We start from the raw sequence: 19,757 nt of genomic DNA on the forward strand, positions 1-19,757 counted from the left end.
AGTTGCTACTTCAACCTTCCTGAAAGTCTTAAATTGGTGCTGGTCTCTGGGCTTTGAATTTAGGGCCTAGACACTGTCCTTGAGTTTTTTTCACTCAAGGCTAGTGCTTTATCACTTGACACTTGAGCCACAGCTCCGCTTCTTGCTTTTTTTTTTCTATTTTTTTTTTTTTTTTTTTTTTTTTTTTTAGAGATAAGAGTCTCACAGACTTTCCTGCACAGGCTGGCTTTGAACCTCAATAATCAGATCTCAGCCTTCTGAGTAGCTAGGCTTACAAGTGTGCGCCTCCAGTACCTTGCCTTTTAAATTTTGTTGGCTTTTGTGTATGTTTCTTTCCAAAGAGAAATACTAATAGAAAATAGAATGTGAGGCATCTTGCATTGCTACCAGAGTGCTGGACATTTGTCTAAGCATAAAGAGAAGTCCCAAGTGGATGCAAGATAGCAGTTTCTCCTACGAGGTAGCAGATGTCCTGAGGACTCTGATTCAAGAAGTTAATTGGTTCCAAAGAGACTTGTAGCGACAGGCCACGTTTTGTCTGTGACATCATCAAAAATTTTATGCATCACCTACCAACACTGTGGCTGGAAGGGCACAGTATCAGCCCTTTTGAGGAGCACTTCAATGATGATAGACTCTGAGCACTCACAAGAGAAGAACCACTGGCATAATGCTAACTGTGATTGTTCTTCATTCTATTTCATGTAACAGCACGATGTTTTATGCTCTCAATTCACCATGATTGAAAAATTACTCTTGCATACAATAGAAAATGACCCTTCTGTTGGTACACAATGCAAATTTTTTGAAAAGCAAAACAGTCAGATTTTCTGCCAGAGAAAAAAAATCTAGATTTTTGTATGGAAAATATATGTTCCATTTTTAATAAAACAATGTACGAAGCATTTTTCTGTCATTTACAGATCTGATAACAACACATTTTTGCAAAGGGGTAGATGGCACATATTTTAGGGCCTCTGGAAGCAATTCCTCCCCCTGTAATGATACTCTGTCACAGTGAAACAAAACCAACCACAAGCATCACATGCTGGTGACCATGTCTTCACTCCAGTAAAACAGGATGTGTGCTGTAACTTATGTGTCCTGGATAGCTTCTGATACAGAAAAATGTGATGGAGGGTAGCAGGGTAGTGGTTGTGGAATCCATCCTTTTGAGGTCCATTCTTCTCTCATATAGTTTCTCTTCCTCAAATATGTCAGGAAAATTCTCCTGCAGGAGCCTTGGCTCCTGCTCTTCCTTCCACCTTGGTCAACTCGGCATCTGATATTCACAACCATCATGCCCATCTGGACATCCTCTATTGCTTGACTCCCTCCGCCTACTTCATATACTCTTACATGACCTTCTTATGCCAAGCTTTTATGTGTGTGACTGTTGTTTGTCTGCAATCCCACCCCCCCAGAATATCAGTTCTCCAGGGTAGTGTATTTTTAATTATCAAGTAGTTGTACAAACAGGTTTCAATTATCTAAGTCAGGTTGTGAGTACAATGCAGCTTAACCATCCACTTCCATTCCTTTGCAATTATATACTATTTGAAGTCTACTATGGCACTTCTAGAGTTTTGTAGCCTTTCCTGGAAGACTTTCTTTCTGTTAGTGTTTCTGCCATTGATTCTAGGGGAATATCAGTAATTCACGTTTGGGGCATAATATCTTTGTTGATTATAATTAATTGTAATAAAATGTACTTTGTTGAATGAAAATGATTTGTAATAAAATATACTTCATAACATCTAGACTTACATTGTATATACCCTACCCTAAAGTTAGATTATATATTTTATCACCCAAATGGGAAAAGATTTAATAAATTTACTTTGCAATTATAAGTGAAGCTTATCTTTAATCTTTTAATAGGGTCATGTTGTAAAAGTTACACTTTAAGCTACCCAGAATGTTCATGTACAAGTGTCATTCTATAGTCATTTTCATAAGCAATTTTAAAATATATTTCAACTTCAAAATATATTTCTTTGGAAATTTGGTTCATTATGAAGCAATTAATCATTGTGTGACAATAACATATTATATTTATAAGGCATTTTATTGTTCACAGAATGGTTTTGCACAAAGCATTTCATGCAACCTTTGCAATAAATATGTAAGACATTATAAAATTTTATTGGACAAATGGAAAAGTAGGTCCTGGTGCATTATGCATCAGTAACTACTGAAACTAAATCCTTGTGCTTCTTAGTTAGGGTACAGAAAGCTCAGTATCCACCACATCTTGAAATGATGTTAGGGATCTGAATGATGCTTTTCTCTTGGTGTGGTGGAGTGAGTGCATTTTAATCATTCAGAGCTTTTGGAAAAACATACATACTTCATCAGGCCTAAAAAAACTGACATGAGGATGCACGACTCTATTTCAAGACTATCCTGCGCAGTATCAAGGATTATCAATTAGTTCAATAGCTGCTTCTATGCATAAAATCTTACATGTCACCTATATACTCTTAGGGATTTACTGCCACTATGGACTGAAAATGTAATGACTATAGTGCTATCCCAATAGAGCTGGTGTATGTCTTTAAAAACATTAACAATAGGATAAAATCTACCCCAATAAGGGGGACACAAAAGATATGAATATGGCTAAAAATATATTGTGATAATTGAGGTCTGACATCTTCCTCAAGGGCCAAGAACTTTTTTTTTTTTTTGGTCAGGTCGTGGGGCCTGAACTCTGGGCCTGGGCGCTGTCCCTCAGCTCTTCAGCTCAAGGCTAGCGCTCTACCACTTGAGCCACAATACCACTTCTGGCTTCTTTCTTTTTTCTTATGTGGTGCTGAGGAATCAAACCCAGGGCCTCATGTATGCAAGGCAAGCGCTCTACCACTGAGCCACCTACTCAGCCCCAAGGGCCAAGAACTATTAAATGATGGATCTTTTGTTAAAAGATACTACCTCTGTGATAATGTCAGCATACTCCTCTGATGGACAGGGTATTTTTTTGTGTTCAGGAAAACCCAGTGGGGACTCTGTTTTCGGTCAAGTAAAGGCAGAATTTGAGCATTGTCATGCCACTTTTTAAGTTCTTGATTCTGTTTACCTTTCATAACTCCTGCACCATTTTGATTTTGTTAGAAGCAAAACAAAAAATGTGCATAGTCATTGATTTGGTAGAAATGTTTGGTAGAAATGTTAAGTCTATATGATAATCTATGTCAGATTCAGAGGCCAATTTGGATTTTAACTCTTTTCTTCATGGAAGGATGAAGAGTCTGAGCAAAACAAAATGTAAGAATAGAAAAATCACTGCAGTGTTATTGGTAGTAGAGTTTTCATAATATGATTATTATGCTCAGACTCTTTCTCTGTCACTGAGTCTGTGAGTGTGAACTTGTATTATTATCCTTAATTTCCCTACAGTATTCTGAGGTACTGGTTTAATCAACGAATACTCTCAATTATCCTCACAAGAATACAGACTTAAATTTACTATAGGATTTTGTTTATCTACTTAAACTAGCACTAAGGCAGGCTAGTGGAAGGGTGATTGATTTCGAGTCTGAAGATGTGTTATGACTTGTTGATAAGTAGTGCATCATTTTGGAGGTGCCTGACTTATAATCTTGCTGAACTTCAAGGTCAGCTGCAGCAATTCGAGCAGAGGATTCTGGGACTCAGAATCTTGCAGCTTTGTTTTCAATACCTCATTAATGCACACAAAGTAGGGGTTGAAAATAAGTTTTTATTTTTTATTTAAAAAAAATCCTTTACAAATTCCCAGAATGTTGTTCTTTTCATAACCAAGAAAATAAAAACATCCCAGAGCACAAGGTTTTGTGCCCATTGAGCACAAAGTACATAAGGAGATTTGAATTAATAAATAATCCCTGAAAGAATTCTCAGCAGGCTGTAAGCATTCTTAAGAATGCCCCTGGTTGAGCAATTCGGCACATACGTAAAATTCTAATTCTGGTTTGTAAAACTTCAAGTGTTATAAACACATTATTATGATTAATTGATAACTTGGTATTTCTTGTTCTGTCATTGAGAGAACTTTTAAGACCAGAACATGGTGTTCCTTCCCCCATCCCCTACCCAGTAATAAATCAAGTCTCGGTATGATGCTATCATGTGGGTCAGAATATACAGAGATTGACCATGACTTGCAAGCCTTGTTTGTTTATTTGCTTGTTTGTTGTTCTTTTGATCTAACCATCAAGAACAGTGTAACTGAGAGAGTGGAAAGCAAATTAATCTCACTGGCATTAACAGAAGTAATTTATAAGCATACAGGTCTGGCCATATGAATATAACGAATGTAATAATGATACCCCTAATTCTCTTTGGAAATGAAAAGCTTAGCTATTAAGTTAAGGCAACATAAATGCACTTGGGGATGATGGTTATCTTTCAGTGTCAAGTTTCTAGGTTGCTAGATAGAAAACAAACTTCTCACATAGACTCAGCCACTGCTGATATTATTTTAATGTGATAGTTTTAAAGTTATTCAAGGCTATTAGGTTTGGCTCCAAAACACTGCCTCTGTTTTCCATTAGAAGCTCACTATTGGCTCCATGTAACTGATGATTCCTACCTACTTTTGTGTCTTAATATGAAGTTTCTTTGGGAGCTTTTAGCTTCCAGGAGAGATGAATCCTTGAATTACCTTTTTATAAAAATATTATTTTTGACAGAAGTGCAGCTTTAGTTGTTTTGTGTTTGGTATTTAGAATCACATGAAAACATTCAATTTGGCACAAATAGAAATGAACACGAATCTAAAAGTCAATAACATAAAAATACAGACTTCATCTTCAATTTGTGTTCCACTGGATAGCAGCAAGACTTCTTCCCTCCTCCGTTTTCCAGCATCTCACCATTACCGCAATGTAGAGTTCCAGTCTCTGAAAATTTGATGCCAACATATATTTCTGGTAGCAAGACTTAGGAGCTATCCTAATTTTAACATGAATAAAATGTTGTCCTCTTAATAATTTCCCCAATCAATTCTTCACTCAGTAATTAGCAATCTCCCTATTCACCCCTAATTAATGAAGATTTTTAAAGAAGTTTTAGGTTTACAGAAAATTTGAACAAAAATTCTGATTATTCTAATATATACTGCTTCCATTTATAATATCTAGTAGTCGTTATTTTACATCAGTGTGATACATTTGTTTAATTGAGAACTTGGTAAAGTATTATTACCTAACACATAGTCATATATCCAAACTCATAGTTTAAAAAATCGTGATAAAGTTTCATTGTTAGTTTTGAAACAGTTCTGGATTTGTTCTTTTCAAATGTATCATGTCAGGTATATATCACTGAAGAATTTTATAGGAGAGTTTTACTGGGGAAGATGAAGATGATGGCATTCCATTCCCATCCCCCAAATTCATTCAGTGATTTCCTATTATTTCTAGCCTAGAATCCAGGTTCCTAATAGTCTTATTACTACCCATCTCACTTTTCTAAACTTTCTGTACCAGAATGACCCCCTCACCGCCTCTCCTCACTCTAGCCTTCTTTCAGATTCACAGCTCATCAGAATAAGAAGATAGAAAATAAGGTCTTGTTATAAAATTAGACTTAGTTTGAATACTACGTTTTGAAGTTTGTTTTCATGACCTATGGCTGAAGAGTGGAGGTGAAAGAATCACATGCAACTTGATATTGCAAAAACTCAGATTTCCTAAGTAGCCATTTCAGAACCCCCTCCTTGCAGGGAACACAAAGTTCCCTACGTATTTGTTTTATTCAATAATATGATTTAGTCTAAGATTCTTGTTTGACACACACAGCAATAAATATAAAACAATTTGGGAAGATAGTTTATAAAGTCGTGAATAACTAGGAATTCAGAAACAAAGCATCCTAGCTCATCAATATAGTAAAAAACCCAAACTTTAGGTTTGTAAAAGACCTTAGGTATTCACAAAAACACTTCTTCCTGGTAAATGATAAATTATTGCTAGTTAGTAATAAACTGTACAAGAAAAAGCATAACACACACACTATCTGACTGTGGTAGTCTATTGAAAGGATCACTAATTGTGAATTGTGAAAGTTCGTAATATACTCTAGTAGTAGAATGTGTTCCTCAAGGGACACATTCTTTTTTTTGAAGTTATTTTTCCCTTAGATATGTTATATGTCCCACACGACATTCATTCCTATTAAGTAACAAGTTAACAGAGTAGATGAGGAAGGTCAAACTCATATTCACATACATATTCACATGGCTCTTATAACTTGGCCTCAGGTCTCAGTGTGAATTAGCTATTATAAAACTAGACATGCATTTCTACAAACATGAGAATGTAATATCACCCAGGAGAGAACCAGGTTGAGAAAAGACTATCTTGTGCTTATAGTTCTAATACATTAAGAAAAAAAATCATCAAGAAAAATGTGTAAATGTAACCTAATCTGGAGCTTCTAACTGGACATGCTTCACTAAAGTCAATGCTTCTTGGAACTAGGGCTTGAGCTGTTACCTCAAAAGTTTGAAAATGGACAGTCAGACGTGTGCTCACAAATTTGTTTTACTTATGTACTATAAGTATCTACTGAATACTAATTGTAGATAACACTTGTAGTTCCCAAGGAGGTAACAAAGTTGTTGTGTCTGCTTTAAGGTTTATTTTGTGTTCTAGAACAAAGTTTCTGAAATAACTTGTGGCAAAGGAGCATTGTTTCAAAATTTTTAATCCATTCTTAACGGCTTTCATAAAACGGCCCTAAATGATCATGCACTTGGAATTTTGAGGCAGTGGCCCACTGTTTTAGGTGTTTCTAAATGTTTATTCTCTCACTATTCCTAACTGGTTCATGGACCAGCACCAGTTCACAGACACAAGGCATGCATGAATCGACTTGTAGAATCAGCAGTATTTGGGAACGTGTTAGAAAGGCACACTTTCAGGACCCACTTCAGCTCTACTGAACTTTTTCCTGCCTGTTGGTAAGGTCTCCAGGTGATTCCTTTACATTAAGGTTGAAAAACATTATTCTGGAGGGGAGTCAGAGACAGTAACGATAACAATAACCATCAATACCAGCAACAATAATAACCAGTTTTATTTCTATTGTAATAAGGCTAGACAGTGGTCTAATTATTTGCATATTTTAATGAATTTAAATCTCCACACAAACCTGCAAAGTAAGTGTTTCTATTATGCTTGTTTTGTAGCTAGGGACACTGAGGTAGCAGAGAGTGGAATTGCTGACTCAACAGCATTCGGCCAGTCAGCAGAATGCACGGATGCAGAATAGCTTAATTGACACAGGGCAGAAGAGACCTATGCCAGAGGCCCTCCACACAGGGGAGAATTGATGGTAGGCAGTAGGTGTATTTGAGCTGTCCTGGCAGAGTCAGAGCTAGTAGCAGGGAGGAGGCACTTAAGTGATTTTTGGTTTCATTTTGCTCAATTAAGTGAATGGAAGTATTGTTACCGGTCCTTCCCTATTTCCATTACTTCAGAGAAAGGATTTCAAGTTAGTTATCTGTATTCACTGTTGTCTGTCTTCCAAGATTTATCCTAAAACTTAATTTCCTTTCCTGTTACTCTTAAATCTTTATAATAGAAAGGGTTTATGTCCTCCTCCAAGTGTCTAGGTACTTCCCATTCACACTTTTTTTGTGATGATTAATACTGGGCCAGATATGCTCTCTTTTCATGCTGTTTTCTGTGGTTTTCTAGGACAGGAATGAAATCCATTAACTTTTTACCTTCTCTCTTAAATATGAGTGCTGCTATCTGGCAAAACCTCGATCAATATTGGTTAAAATGCTGTATAATATTGTAATGTACAAAGAAAATAGTCCACTCAACTGTGGATGGATATTTGTTAAAAGAACAATTTGTACCTCTATTTCCCTGACATGTTCAGCACAAATAGAACTGTCAAGCTTTAAAATACCAGCGAAATGTAACTGCCAATCTCAAAGAATTGCCAGTGAGTGGACGGGTAATTACCACTGAATCATATGTATGTGTATTCTGTGTGTTTGAGGGTTTTATTTTGCTGTTGTTAAAATTGTGCATGAGTACAATAAGTTTTGTGTTTTTTTCTATTTTAAAATAAAGGTAATAAAGTAGAAAACACTGAAAAAGAACACTGCGCAAAATGTGATGCATTTCAACCACTCCTACTGGCATAATAGCTTATTAGCATATCTGAAGGATAATGGGTCATAACATCATTCTTGAATATCTGAGCCTGCAAATTAGTATTTCATGGTCTTAGGAAGAAGATCTTATTTAGGATCTGAATTATCAAATGCTATTTTGAGGTTATAGAAATCCTTTTCCTTTTATATGTATTTGTTTCTGAGTCCAGGATTTGAAGTTGACATTGAACACTTCTAAGAGTTATGCTGACTGGCTGGTGCTGTACCTCTTGAGCCATGCCTCCAACCCTAGAAATCCCTTTCTAAAAATATATTACATCAAAATGACATTTAAATACAGCCATTTGTTAAATACTATAATTGCTCATCAATTATGATTCTGACAAATTTAAGTTACATTACATTTTGACTTGGTTCCGAATTTTTCATGTCTTAGGTCATACAATTATTAAAAATAGTTGAGTAGGTGGCTTTTTTGGGGGGGAGGTGGGTGCCATTCTTGGGGTTTGAATTCAGAGCCTGAGCACTGTCCTGCAGCTTTTATTTTATTTTATTTTTTTTGCTCAGAGTTAGTACACTAACACTTGAGCCATAGCTCCACTTCCATCATTTTTTGGTAGTTAGATGGAGAGAGGAGTCTCATGTGCTTCCCCCACTGGGGCTGGCTTCGAACTGAAGTCCTCAGATCACAATCTCCTGAGCAGCTAGGATTACAGGTGTGAGTCTAAAGCCAGCCTGGCACCTGGCTTAGCTTTCTTTCCAATGATGATCTTTGGTCTCACTCAAGGAGTGTCTTGTGCACATGGTAGGTTAGGACATAAAACTGTGCCAAGAGAATGCTAAATAGGTGGATTTTAGTTGCTGTTTGCATGTGACGCATAGTTGTGTGGGGGTCTTTAAAGTTAGTTTACTACCTGAACTCAAGGACAAAATCCTGAAATGCTCTGATCAGCTGAACCTTTTGGCTTTTGTTGTATTTGTCTGCACTGCTCTGCTCGTTCTTTGACATGTATGACCTAACTGATAAATGCCTCATGACACTGTTACTGCCATCTCGAACTTTTGTGTTATATATCAATACAAGTAATGTAGAGATTTTGTAGATACATCTAAGGTGCTCAATTCGTGCCTCTGTTTTCTCTTCCTAGGCTACTTAGAACTGAACAGAAGAACAAGCTGACAGCCTAAGTTCCCAGCTATGCCTGAGGTCAAACTGTTCCTTTGCCTCAATTTCTCCTTTGCAAACATAGTGTCCAGCTGGTAACTTCACTAGAGACTATGGCTGGGAATGAAAAACGCAAGGACAACCCAGATTCCTTTAAGATTGTCACATGAGGACTCAGCTTAAGGTACCGACTTGCCCACAGATTAACACGTTCTTTGAAGTTTTCTTTTCATAATCATAGATGGTTATAGTCAAGCAATTTTAAATTACATTCTTGCTTGACTTACAGCTAAGCATCAATTTTTTTGGTGGAGGGGGAGCATTAGATAAGTACCATATGAATTAATCTGACCCTCTCCTTTCCTTCTACAAAAACCTATTAGGAATTTTCTGAGGTTTAAGTACCGTGGAATTTGATTACACGGTGCATTCAGGGCTTCAGCCACAGCAGGCTGTGGGTACCAGGCAGGGCTGATCATGACTTAAGCATTGTTTCAATGTGATTCTTTTTCACAAAGGATTTCATTTAATGCAGATTAGGACATTTATTAAGCTGTTGATAATTGAAGCCTCTTAGGCTTGGTAAGTACCATCCAGTGAGGTAGATTAGTGAGGTTTAATTTGTTGCTCTCAAATAACAAACAAAGACTTAGTAGAATAAGTCTGTCTTCTCTGTGGGCTGATAAAAGGGGACATTGTGATGGGGATCTTGGCCTGTTTCTGCATTTGGGCAGTTTCCTTTAGAATGTGCCCTTGAGAGGTTTTCTTTTCTCCTTCAAGTGTTGCCAAAACCCATCACCTGTAAACTGCACGACTTAGGGAAAAGTTGAAGGTATAATAAGATATGCAATGTAGATTAAACTGCCCAGCATGGTCACAACTTTCCTACTGCTTCTTAAAAATTTTCCATTCTCTTGTCTAAATTTATAGTAACTCTGAAGGTGGAAGACTGAATCTCTTACCTGATTCCTAGGGATTAGTCTACAATCTAATATACACAGACTCTCAGTATCTGAGCAAGATTGGCTTCAGAAATGTATTCTCAGCCATCGCTTCTAGCGTTTAAGGGGTGGTGTTTATGTCACTTCTCTGTTGTGCTTTTCACTGTCTGACTTGAAAATGTGTGAAGTGAGAAGGAATAAGGACTAGATTTTGCAGCAATACTGCATTGGTAGTGGATCCGTGGTAGTGCACAATTCAAAACTATAGTAGACTGTTGCCTTGGTCTTTTGGACTGCTTCCACCCAGAAGCTGACCAAAGACATGTCATTTCTTGGAAATTTAAACTGAGCCAAGAAGCATGAGGTACTAATGGACCAAAGTCTTCAGGTACAGAGAGGCCCAAATTGAAAACAAGAATTGTACATTAGCAGAGATGAATCAGGGGACACAGGTTAACATCAAAATGTTCCATAGCACTGTGTAGCTGGAAGCAGAAATGGTGTGCATAATGGAGAAAAATTAGTGGATTTGTGAGATAGAGAGACAGAGAAAAGTCCTGATTCTAGATGCTTTCTCCAACCAATTCTACTTAATTCCTAGGCTCTTCATGATTTAGTGTTCTCTCAAACGACTTGATTCTTATCAGTACACCAAGTAAAAGAGAACACTTATATGAGCCAAAAGATGCTCTCTCTCTCTCTCTCTCTGTCTCTCTCTGTCTCTCTCTGTCTCTCTCTCTCTCTCTCTCTCTCTCTCTCTCTCTCTCTCTCTCTCTCTCTCTCTATATATATATATATATATATATATATATATATATATATTTCTGCAGCATTAGCAGACCCAGGTCTCAAGTGAACATTTCCTTTGGTCCACTGGCTGCTATTATCAAAGAAATGGACATTTAGAAAGGGAATAGGACTAACCTGAAGGTCATGCACTAGCACCTAGCAAAGCTAAGTACTTACAGCTAATCCTTCCTACACAGAAGCCTCAGTACTCCAACCAATCACACTCCTGTACACATACAGGCAAAGTCAGCTTGCTTCCAACTTAAAGAGTATTTTCACCCTTAGAAAGGGGAATGAACTTGCAGGATAGGCTGAAACATTCAGTGTGTATCGGGAGGAGGATCCTAGGAGTTATTTTGTTCTTGGAAAGGGTTGCAGTGTTAGTTCTCAACATCTTTTTATCTTCCATGTTCCAGTGTCTCATCTAAGCATGATTCAACTAAAGGAATTTGATTTTCAGCATCTGAGTAGTGATATGTGTTTAAAAAACACTTTAGGGATCCCTCACTCCACAGGGATATTTATTTAACATCAAAGTCATCCATGTCATCTCTACTTTTTTTTTAATTGTGAAAATACTGTACAGAGGGGTTACAATTACATGGGCAAGATAATGAGTGCATTTCTTATCAAGCATTGTAGCCTCCTCCTTTGTTTCCCCTTCCCATCCCTTCCCATCCTCCCCCCACCCCCACCCAAACCTCCCCGCTCCCCGCCCCCACCCGCACCAAAGTTGTAAAGTTTGTTTTCGACATAACGACTTGTACATCTCATTGTTGCAATGGGTCCACTTGTATCCCCATGTCATCTCTACTTAAGCTTTTCTTTCCTTTCAGTGTAGTCCTTCTTGATGGTGTTAAGAGTGCAGTTTACAATCACCCCTCTCAAGAACAATGACCAAATAGTCTTTTTTATTTTTAGAATTTATTTTTTTTATCCTTTCTCTCTTACAAAAGTCACGCTAAGTCACTGAGCGGAGGTTCTTTTTTTTTTTTTTTTTAAAAAACTATTTTGGAAAGGACTAAACAAGAAGAAAATGAATATTGCTTCTAATTCTGCTTCCCAGTCAATGAAAAGCTCTGGTGACCTGTTGGCACCTGTTGGTGGAAAAGTATAGAATACGCGAACCTGCAAAGCAAATGTCTCATTTCTCAGCTGGGATGCAGTGACCTGGTGAAAGCATGCAGAACTGAATTAACTATTCATCTGAGAATGTGCTGACCAGGCAGGAAGAGGGCAGAACTGGCAGTGGCACCAGCACAGCACGGTGGGGAGAAGGGGGTGGGGGGGAGACAAAGTGCACAAGGCAGCATGAAGCAAATGAGTTTCTTATTATAGGAAAGAAGTGAATCTCCTCAAACAGTTCCAGATACAAAAGGTATAGTTCCCATCAACTGACATGTTGAATGCAAACGCCTTTGTATAACTACTGAGAGATAATATAATACATAACATATAATATATACACAGAGAGGAATAAGCAAGCAAAGGGGGAGTGCAGTAATACTTTGGTTCGTGCAACACTCTACTCATGTTTAGTTTTTGTTCTTGCGTCACAGAACTGAGGGCCACGTATCCTTTAATGTATGTGATTAAAGCTAAATGATGGCCATTTTTGATGTCATTATGAACTAGAAAACAAGTTGAGGAACCAAAGTCTTTGGGCAGTATCCCTGTCACAAATCACCATAGGAGTTTGTGAATCAGTACACATTATGTTCCCTTGCTCACGGATTCTGGATTTGACTCTGAACTTCTAAACAATGACCACAGATATTTCCAGAAACTAGTCAGTGAGCACCACTGCTCATAGCTTCTTTTTTCTTCTCCTTTAGAGCCTACGTGTAAGGTGGTTTCCTGCAAGGGCCAAACCCATTACTGTAGCTTCTGGTCTTCCTCACCTCTGACATGAACATTTGAAGTGCTTTATCAACAGGCTTCTGTGCCCGTAGTACTCCACTCCCATAGACTGTCCTTCACAGTGCGCTAAGAATGGTCTTCAAGCTGGGTGCCAGTGACTTACAACTCTAATCTTAATTACTCAGGAGGCTGAGATCTGAGGATTGTGGTTCAAAGCCAGCCTGGTCAGGAAACTCCATGAGAGGCTTATCTCCAGTCAAACACCTGGAAGTGGAGCTGTGGCTCCAAGTAGTAGAGCACTAGGCCTGGGACAAGGCCCAGGCCCTGAGTTCAAGCCCCACAATCAGCCAAAAAGAAGGAGGAAATGGTTTTCAACTAGAGTGTCTCAACTTCAATATTATTGACACTGTGGTCCAATGAAAAAAGAAAAATCCTATTACCAAAAGCATACCAAGAGCAAAAAGAACAGAGGGCATGTCTCAAGTGGTAGAGTGCCCACTGACCAAATGCAAGGCCCTCAGTTCAAACCCCAGTTGCCCCTCCCATAGAAGTGGTATTTAAAGCATCCCAGGCTGTATTTTTATCGTTTTGTTCTGACTCTCCAACATCTCGAAAATACAATTAAATGTGTAGGTTGCAGACTTCCAGCACTGACAAGTTAGCCAGGATATTAACCATTCACACTTCAAAAACGTCATTAGCATTGTGTGTGGAGCCTTTAAATAGAATTAAAACTGGTAAGGATAGGAGACTAAACTATTCACAGTCAACCTGATGTTAAACATCCACCCTCCCGACAATCTCATTGAGCCCAGTCCACTTTATCGTCTTTTCTTTCCTTTAACAGATGTGAATTAGGTCTCAAGTCAGCTTCGGAAGTCTGGTGCTGCACTAGCATCATGGGTGAAATGATCACAAAGGGAGCTACCAAGGAGTTTGGGGGCTTTCTCAATGGCTCCATTTTTGTCTCAATAACTGCAGTAATTTAAAGCAATTAATGTGTCTCACTTCGCTCCTCATTGCTTTGTGCCCTTATTTCATGTTGTGTAACAAACGCAGTCATCTTAACCTTCCAATCTTAGCCCTACGCCTAAAGCTCATATTGCTACCACTTTAGTGACCCTGAGCTGGGGTGGGAGGAGAGAGATTCAGATAAGGAGTTTGAGAGGCTCGTGGGGGTTTTTGAGGAATAATCACTGGTGATGATGGAGGTTCTTTGGGCGTGGCTCTTTTTATTTATGAAGTGTCAATATTAATAATTTATAGTTGGTAGGAAACGAAGCCAAGGCAAAGAATGCGTTGGAAGCATGGTTGTTTTTCTACATTTAAATCTGTAATACTGTATGGTTTACAATTATCAATACAAACTCCTGTTATTTTTCTGTCCCTCAATAATATCCCCTGTGGAAAATGGTGCTATTTCTCCATACCATCTTTCTAACCTCATTGTTAAAACAATTGAAGTTTTTGTTTTTTAAAATTCTGGAAATACTTTAAACAGCCAAATGTTTTCTGGAAAAAAAATTCCTAATTATATTGTTATGCATCTAAAGTACTAATCAAACCTAGTGGTAAATTTATACTACAATATAAATGTAAAAATTCTGTCTCCACTTTTAAAGCTTAGTGAAGCATACCTTTGAAACACATCTAATAAGTGAAATTTTATGTCATGATATTGATAATATATTGCTTTCTTTTTGAGTCATTATAAAAGAGTATTCCTGGGTATCTGGAATGACACAAACAGACTTTTTGCAAGCAATTACAAGTTTCTGATGGATGTGTGACAATTCCTGACTTTAAATTATACTATAGAGCATGGTCAGTTCCATACATATATAGAACATTGAAACAGAAGACCCAGAAAAAAAGCCCATATAGCTTTAGTCATCTGTTTTTCAATGAAAGTGACAAAGATACATATTAAAGAACCTCTAATATGGAGCTAAGAAAACTGGATATCCACCAGTATGTTACTAGAACTAGATCTCTATCTGTTACCCTGTATAAGAATCAATTCAAAATGGATCAAAGACCTTACTGTAAAACCTAAAACTGTGGAACCGGTCAGAGATATATAGAAGATACTTGAAGGTAAGCTAAAGTCAATGACTTTTTGAATGGGCTCCAATAGTTCAGGAAATAAAGAATTGACAAATGGGGTGGCATCAAATTAAAGTTTCTGCACATCAAAGGAAAGAATTACTAGAATGAAGAGCTAGCCCATGGAATAGCAGACATTTTTGGCAAATTAGCATCCAGAATTAAGATCCAGAATATATAATATCCAGAAAATTAAAAAACAAAAAGAATAAATAATCCAATCAATTAATGGACAAGTGGATTGAATAGACAGTTCTCCAAAGAAGCACCACAAGTAAATAAATACAAAGAACATTTCAACATTCTTAGGCATAAAGGAGATACAAATCCAAGCAACGTTGAGATTCCATCCTACCACCAGTCCAATGGAAGTCATGGAGAAAACAAACAACAAATGTTTCTGAGGATATGTGAGGGAACCCTTATACACTGTTCCAAAGGGTGTAAGTAAATGCAATATTAGTTTCTTCAATAAAAATAAAAGTTACCATATGTCTCTACCATATGTATCAAGGCTGAAGATACATCCAAAGGAATGCAAGTTGGCATACAACAGACACTTGCACAACAATGCTTATTTCAGGACTGTCTGCAATAGCCTAGCTATGGGATCATTCAAGGGACAGGCGTGCATTTTTTAACTAATGCTACTTTATTACATCTAGATGAATGGACAAAGAAAATGTGGTACATGTACACCCACACACAAGAGTGTAAGATTATATCATTTACAGGAAAATGGAACTGGAGAATAGAATAAGGTAGACTAAGGAAGACAAATATTTTTTTTCTCATATGCAGAAATTAGAGCTAGAGAAAATAAATGGGGGACGATTGAAGGGGAACCAATGAAACATGGGGAGGGAAAATGGTTGGAGGAGGAAGAATATGATTGAAGTACATGAAAAGATCATACTGTAGGAGGTGGGGAAATTTTTCTCCCTGTAGTAATGCTGAATCCTCTCATTGATGTTATTTATGAGGAAGTTCATACACATCTATATTTTCTAAGAATCTGGGTATCTGTGTACTGCAATTAAATTTCCAAACATCAACTGACTCTTATACTACCCCAAAAGAATTGCTTGTTCCTTTGTAACCATGGACATCAACCCATCCTCTTATATGCCCAGAGATTTTAATTTGGGCAGAAGCAGAGACATTGTTAAAGCCTGTAAAGTTCTGTGTATTTCTCTACTAGCCATAGATGGATGAAAAACAATGTCAATAACTGTGCAATTGCAGTATGAAGTGTGAATGCCCTAATTGGCCAACTGGACCAGAATGATGAGGTGATTTTTTTTTCTCAAACTGATGTCACTTTTAATCTATTACAACAGTAATGAACAGCCCAGCAGCCTATTTCCCACGGATATCTTCAAAGCTCTTCAGATTGCCATTTGAACCATTCTTTAATTGCATGTGGCATGGATTGTGGTGTGTTCCATAGAACCAAGAAGGCAGATTAACTGGATTTGGCTACCCCAGAGTCAGAGTAATGATGAAATTTTATATGACTGAACAAGGTTTGCTTCCATCTTTACTATACAACATGAAGACCCCCCCAACACATAATAGTAGGCCTCTGAAAATATGTATAGTTAGAGCAATATATTCAATTAATCAATTTGGTCATTAGAAGTCTGTAGTATGGTTTGCTCTTTCTGTTTTTGAATTTTTTTGGAGGATTGGGGTCTGTTGAAGTCTAAAATGTTTCAGTAATGAAGAGAAAATTGGAAATTGCCAGATATTTTATGTTTCCTAAGACTTTTTGATCTCTTGATTCATTTTACTTTTGGGTGTATTTTGCTACTGACATGCACCTGCTTTGCTTTCAGTGTTCACTTATTGTCTTAGCTTTCTTGTTAATGTACATTGCAATCCATTTTGAGAATTTCAGTGGTAATTAGAAAAAGGTTCTGAGCCATCCTGTCTTCCTTAGGCTGTGAAAATTCACCTGCTAGACTGTGCTTAGCCGAGATACTAACAGATGTCTACAGAAGAAAAAGAGGAAAAGGACAAATAATAATTAATGGGTGATGGTTCACCGATGGGAAGTGGACTGAGGCAGGAACACTTCCTTTTTGTGTTTCATTTGTTTTGTTTTTCTGTGCTGGTCCTGGGTATGAACTCCGAGCTTCGGTGCTGTCTCTGAGCTTCCTTTTGCTCACAGCTAGTGCTCTACTGAGCCACAGCTCCACTTCTGGCTTTTTCTGAGTAGTTTATCAGAGATACAAGTCTCATGGAGTTACCTATCTTAGCTGGTTTCAAACCATGACCCTCAGATCTCAGCCTGTTGTGCAGCTGGAATTGCAGGCAGGAGCCTACCATCTGGTGTTCAATAGCATTTCTAATGGAACCTGGAAGACTGAACATTTCTATTTTCCTCTCAAATACTATCCTAAATTAACAGTGAAGAATAAGAACAAAGCCAGTCACGGGTGGCTCATGCCTATAATCCTAGCTATTCAGGAGGCTAAGATCTGAGGATCATGGTTCAAAGCCAGCCCAGGCAAGAAAGTCGGTGAGACTCTTTTTTATTGGGGGGGGGTCCGGTCGTGGGCCTGAACTCTGGGCCTGGGCACTGTCCCTCAGCTCTTCAGTTCAAGGCTAGCACTCTACCACTTGAGCCACAGCGCTACTTCCAGCTTTTTTCTCTTTTGCTTACGTGATGCTGAGGAATTGAACCTAGGGCCTCATGCATGCAAGGCAAATGCTCTACCACAGAGCCACCTTCCCAGCCCCTCAGTGAGACTCTTATCTCCAATTAACCACCAGAAAACCAGAAGTGGCTCTATGGCTCAAGTGGTAGAGCGCTCACCTTGAACTGAAGAGCTCAAGGACAGCACCCAGGCCCAGAGTTCAAGTCCCACAAAAGAAAAGAAAGAATAAGAATAATAAGCATATAGAAACCTCAAAGACAAGAACATGGAAAAGAAGGTCTGATGACATGGCAGATGTCAACAAGTTTTGGGAGGAGCTTAAAAGTGAATGGCTGATGGTAAGTAATGTTGCTGAGTGGAGAAATATCAAAGCTCTGAGACTAGAATAGGGTCATAAACAAGCAAGTCAATTCATTCCACTGGACCCAGGCTGAGGAACAGAAATACCAAGTAGCTTTCAAGGCTGGAGAATGGATGGAGCTGTCAGGCCAGGGCGATCTAGTTCACAAGGCGAAAAATCTTTGAAAGAAGGAGCTAAACTTTCTCCTCTGCTCCATTCAGTCAGAAAATTTCCCTTCTCCCACCCACAGAGAAGGCCAGAAGAGGTTTTACATTTGTAGCTGAGTCTTAGACTAGGTCTTGAGGCACAGCTGAAAGAAATCATGGGGACATTAGAAAGAAAATAAGGGTAAAGCTCTCAAGTGCACTGGCGAGACCCCTCAGGGTATTGACTGCTGTCAACCACTGATCATGGCCACTTGGGATGAATATCTTCCCTTACCATCTCCTAACCACACTTACTTCCCCTTCCACACATCTTTATGTAGCTACTGGAGAGCTTTGCTTTGGAAATATTGAAGAGTAAAAAAACCTAATGACTTTAACTTGGGGCTTTCCCAACAAAATATTAGGTAGCAGAAGAAAAGAACACCAGCCAGCAAATTCCACAAAAGCACTAAAGATTTCCAAATTGCATATCAACGCCTCACTCAATAGTGTCGTAAAAGCCAAGAGCCAGCAGAAATGAGATATGACTCTTATGAAAAAAAGAAATTACCAAAATCAACAGTAAACAGTGCACAGATTGAGGAGAAAGAATATAACCAGTTGTCTCTGAGGGGGAAAGGAAGACGTTGGCAAGAGAAAAAAAATCCCATGATGACAAAGCACATTTTAAAACCAGGAAGACAAAACTAGAAAGTTAAGAGACAGGACGGGAATAACAACAAAAACATTAACAAGAAGTTGAATCGAAGTTATGAACGATACCAATACTAGAAATATTGGAAAGCAGAACAAAGAGAAAAAGGGAGTAAAATAGACACACCTATTAGAGAATCAGTAGTGAAAGGATGTAGAAAAAGAAAACAAGCAGACAATAGTACAAGAGATTATAGAAAACTGACACAGAAGCAGGGGATGTGGCTCAGTGTTTGCCTACGTGCATGCATGAAACTCTAGATCCACCCCCACTTCAGCCCTGCAAAATATGACAAAGCAGAAAATGATTTGTAAAAAATACAGAACATAAATTTACAAAGTGAAGGGGTCAAGGAGTTGTCAAAGCAATAGAGAAGATAGACCTATACCAAAATATAGAAGCCTAGAACTTCCAAAGACTGAGACAAAGGAAATATCCTACATAAGAAATTGTATTGTTTGCAGGAAAATGGCTGGGGTTGGAAATCATAATATTGAGTGAGATAAGCTAAGCTCAAAAAGCCAAAAATTATTATTTTGCTTATATGTGGAATCTGAGTCTATAACTATAAATAATAATAATAAAAAAATAATAATTGAGTATAAAAGAAGTACTGTTGGGAGGGAGGGATTAACAGGAGGGAGAAGAGAAAAAGGGGAGAAGATCTGGAGCTGAAGAAGATCCATGTATGTATGAAGAGAGTTTAAACCCTCTGAATATTTCTAAAAAGTCAGGGAATATATGAGCATGGTGGTTTACACCTATGCACTTAGGAGGCTAAGATCGGGAGAATTTCAGTTCAATCCAACATAGACAGAAAGTGAGACTATTCAAAAATAATCAAGGCAAAACATGCTGGGGGCATAGCTCAAGTGGTAGAGCTCCTGACTAGAAGTGCAAGGTCCTGAGTTGATGC

The sequence above is a fragment of the Dipodomys spectabilis genome, unplaced genomic scaffold, assembly GCF_019054845.1.
Source record: "Dipodomys spectabilis isolate Male_0828 unplaced genomic scaffold, ASM1905484v1 ptg000241l, whole genome shotgun sequence".
In the NCBI taxonomy this organism is placed as follows: domain Eukaryota; kingdom Metazoa; phylum Chordata; class Mammalia; order Rodentia; family Heteromyidae; genus Dipodomys; species Dipodomys spectabilis.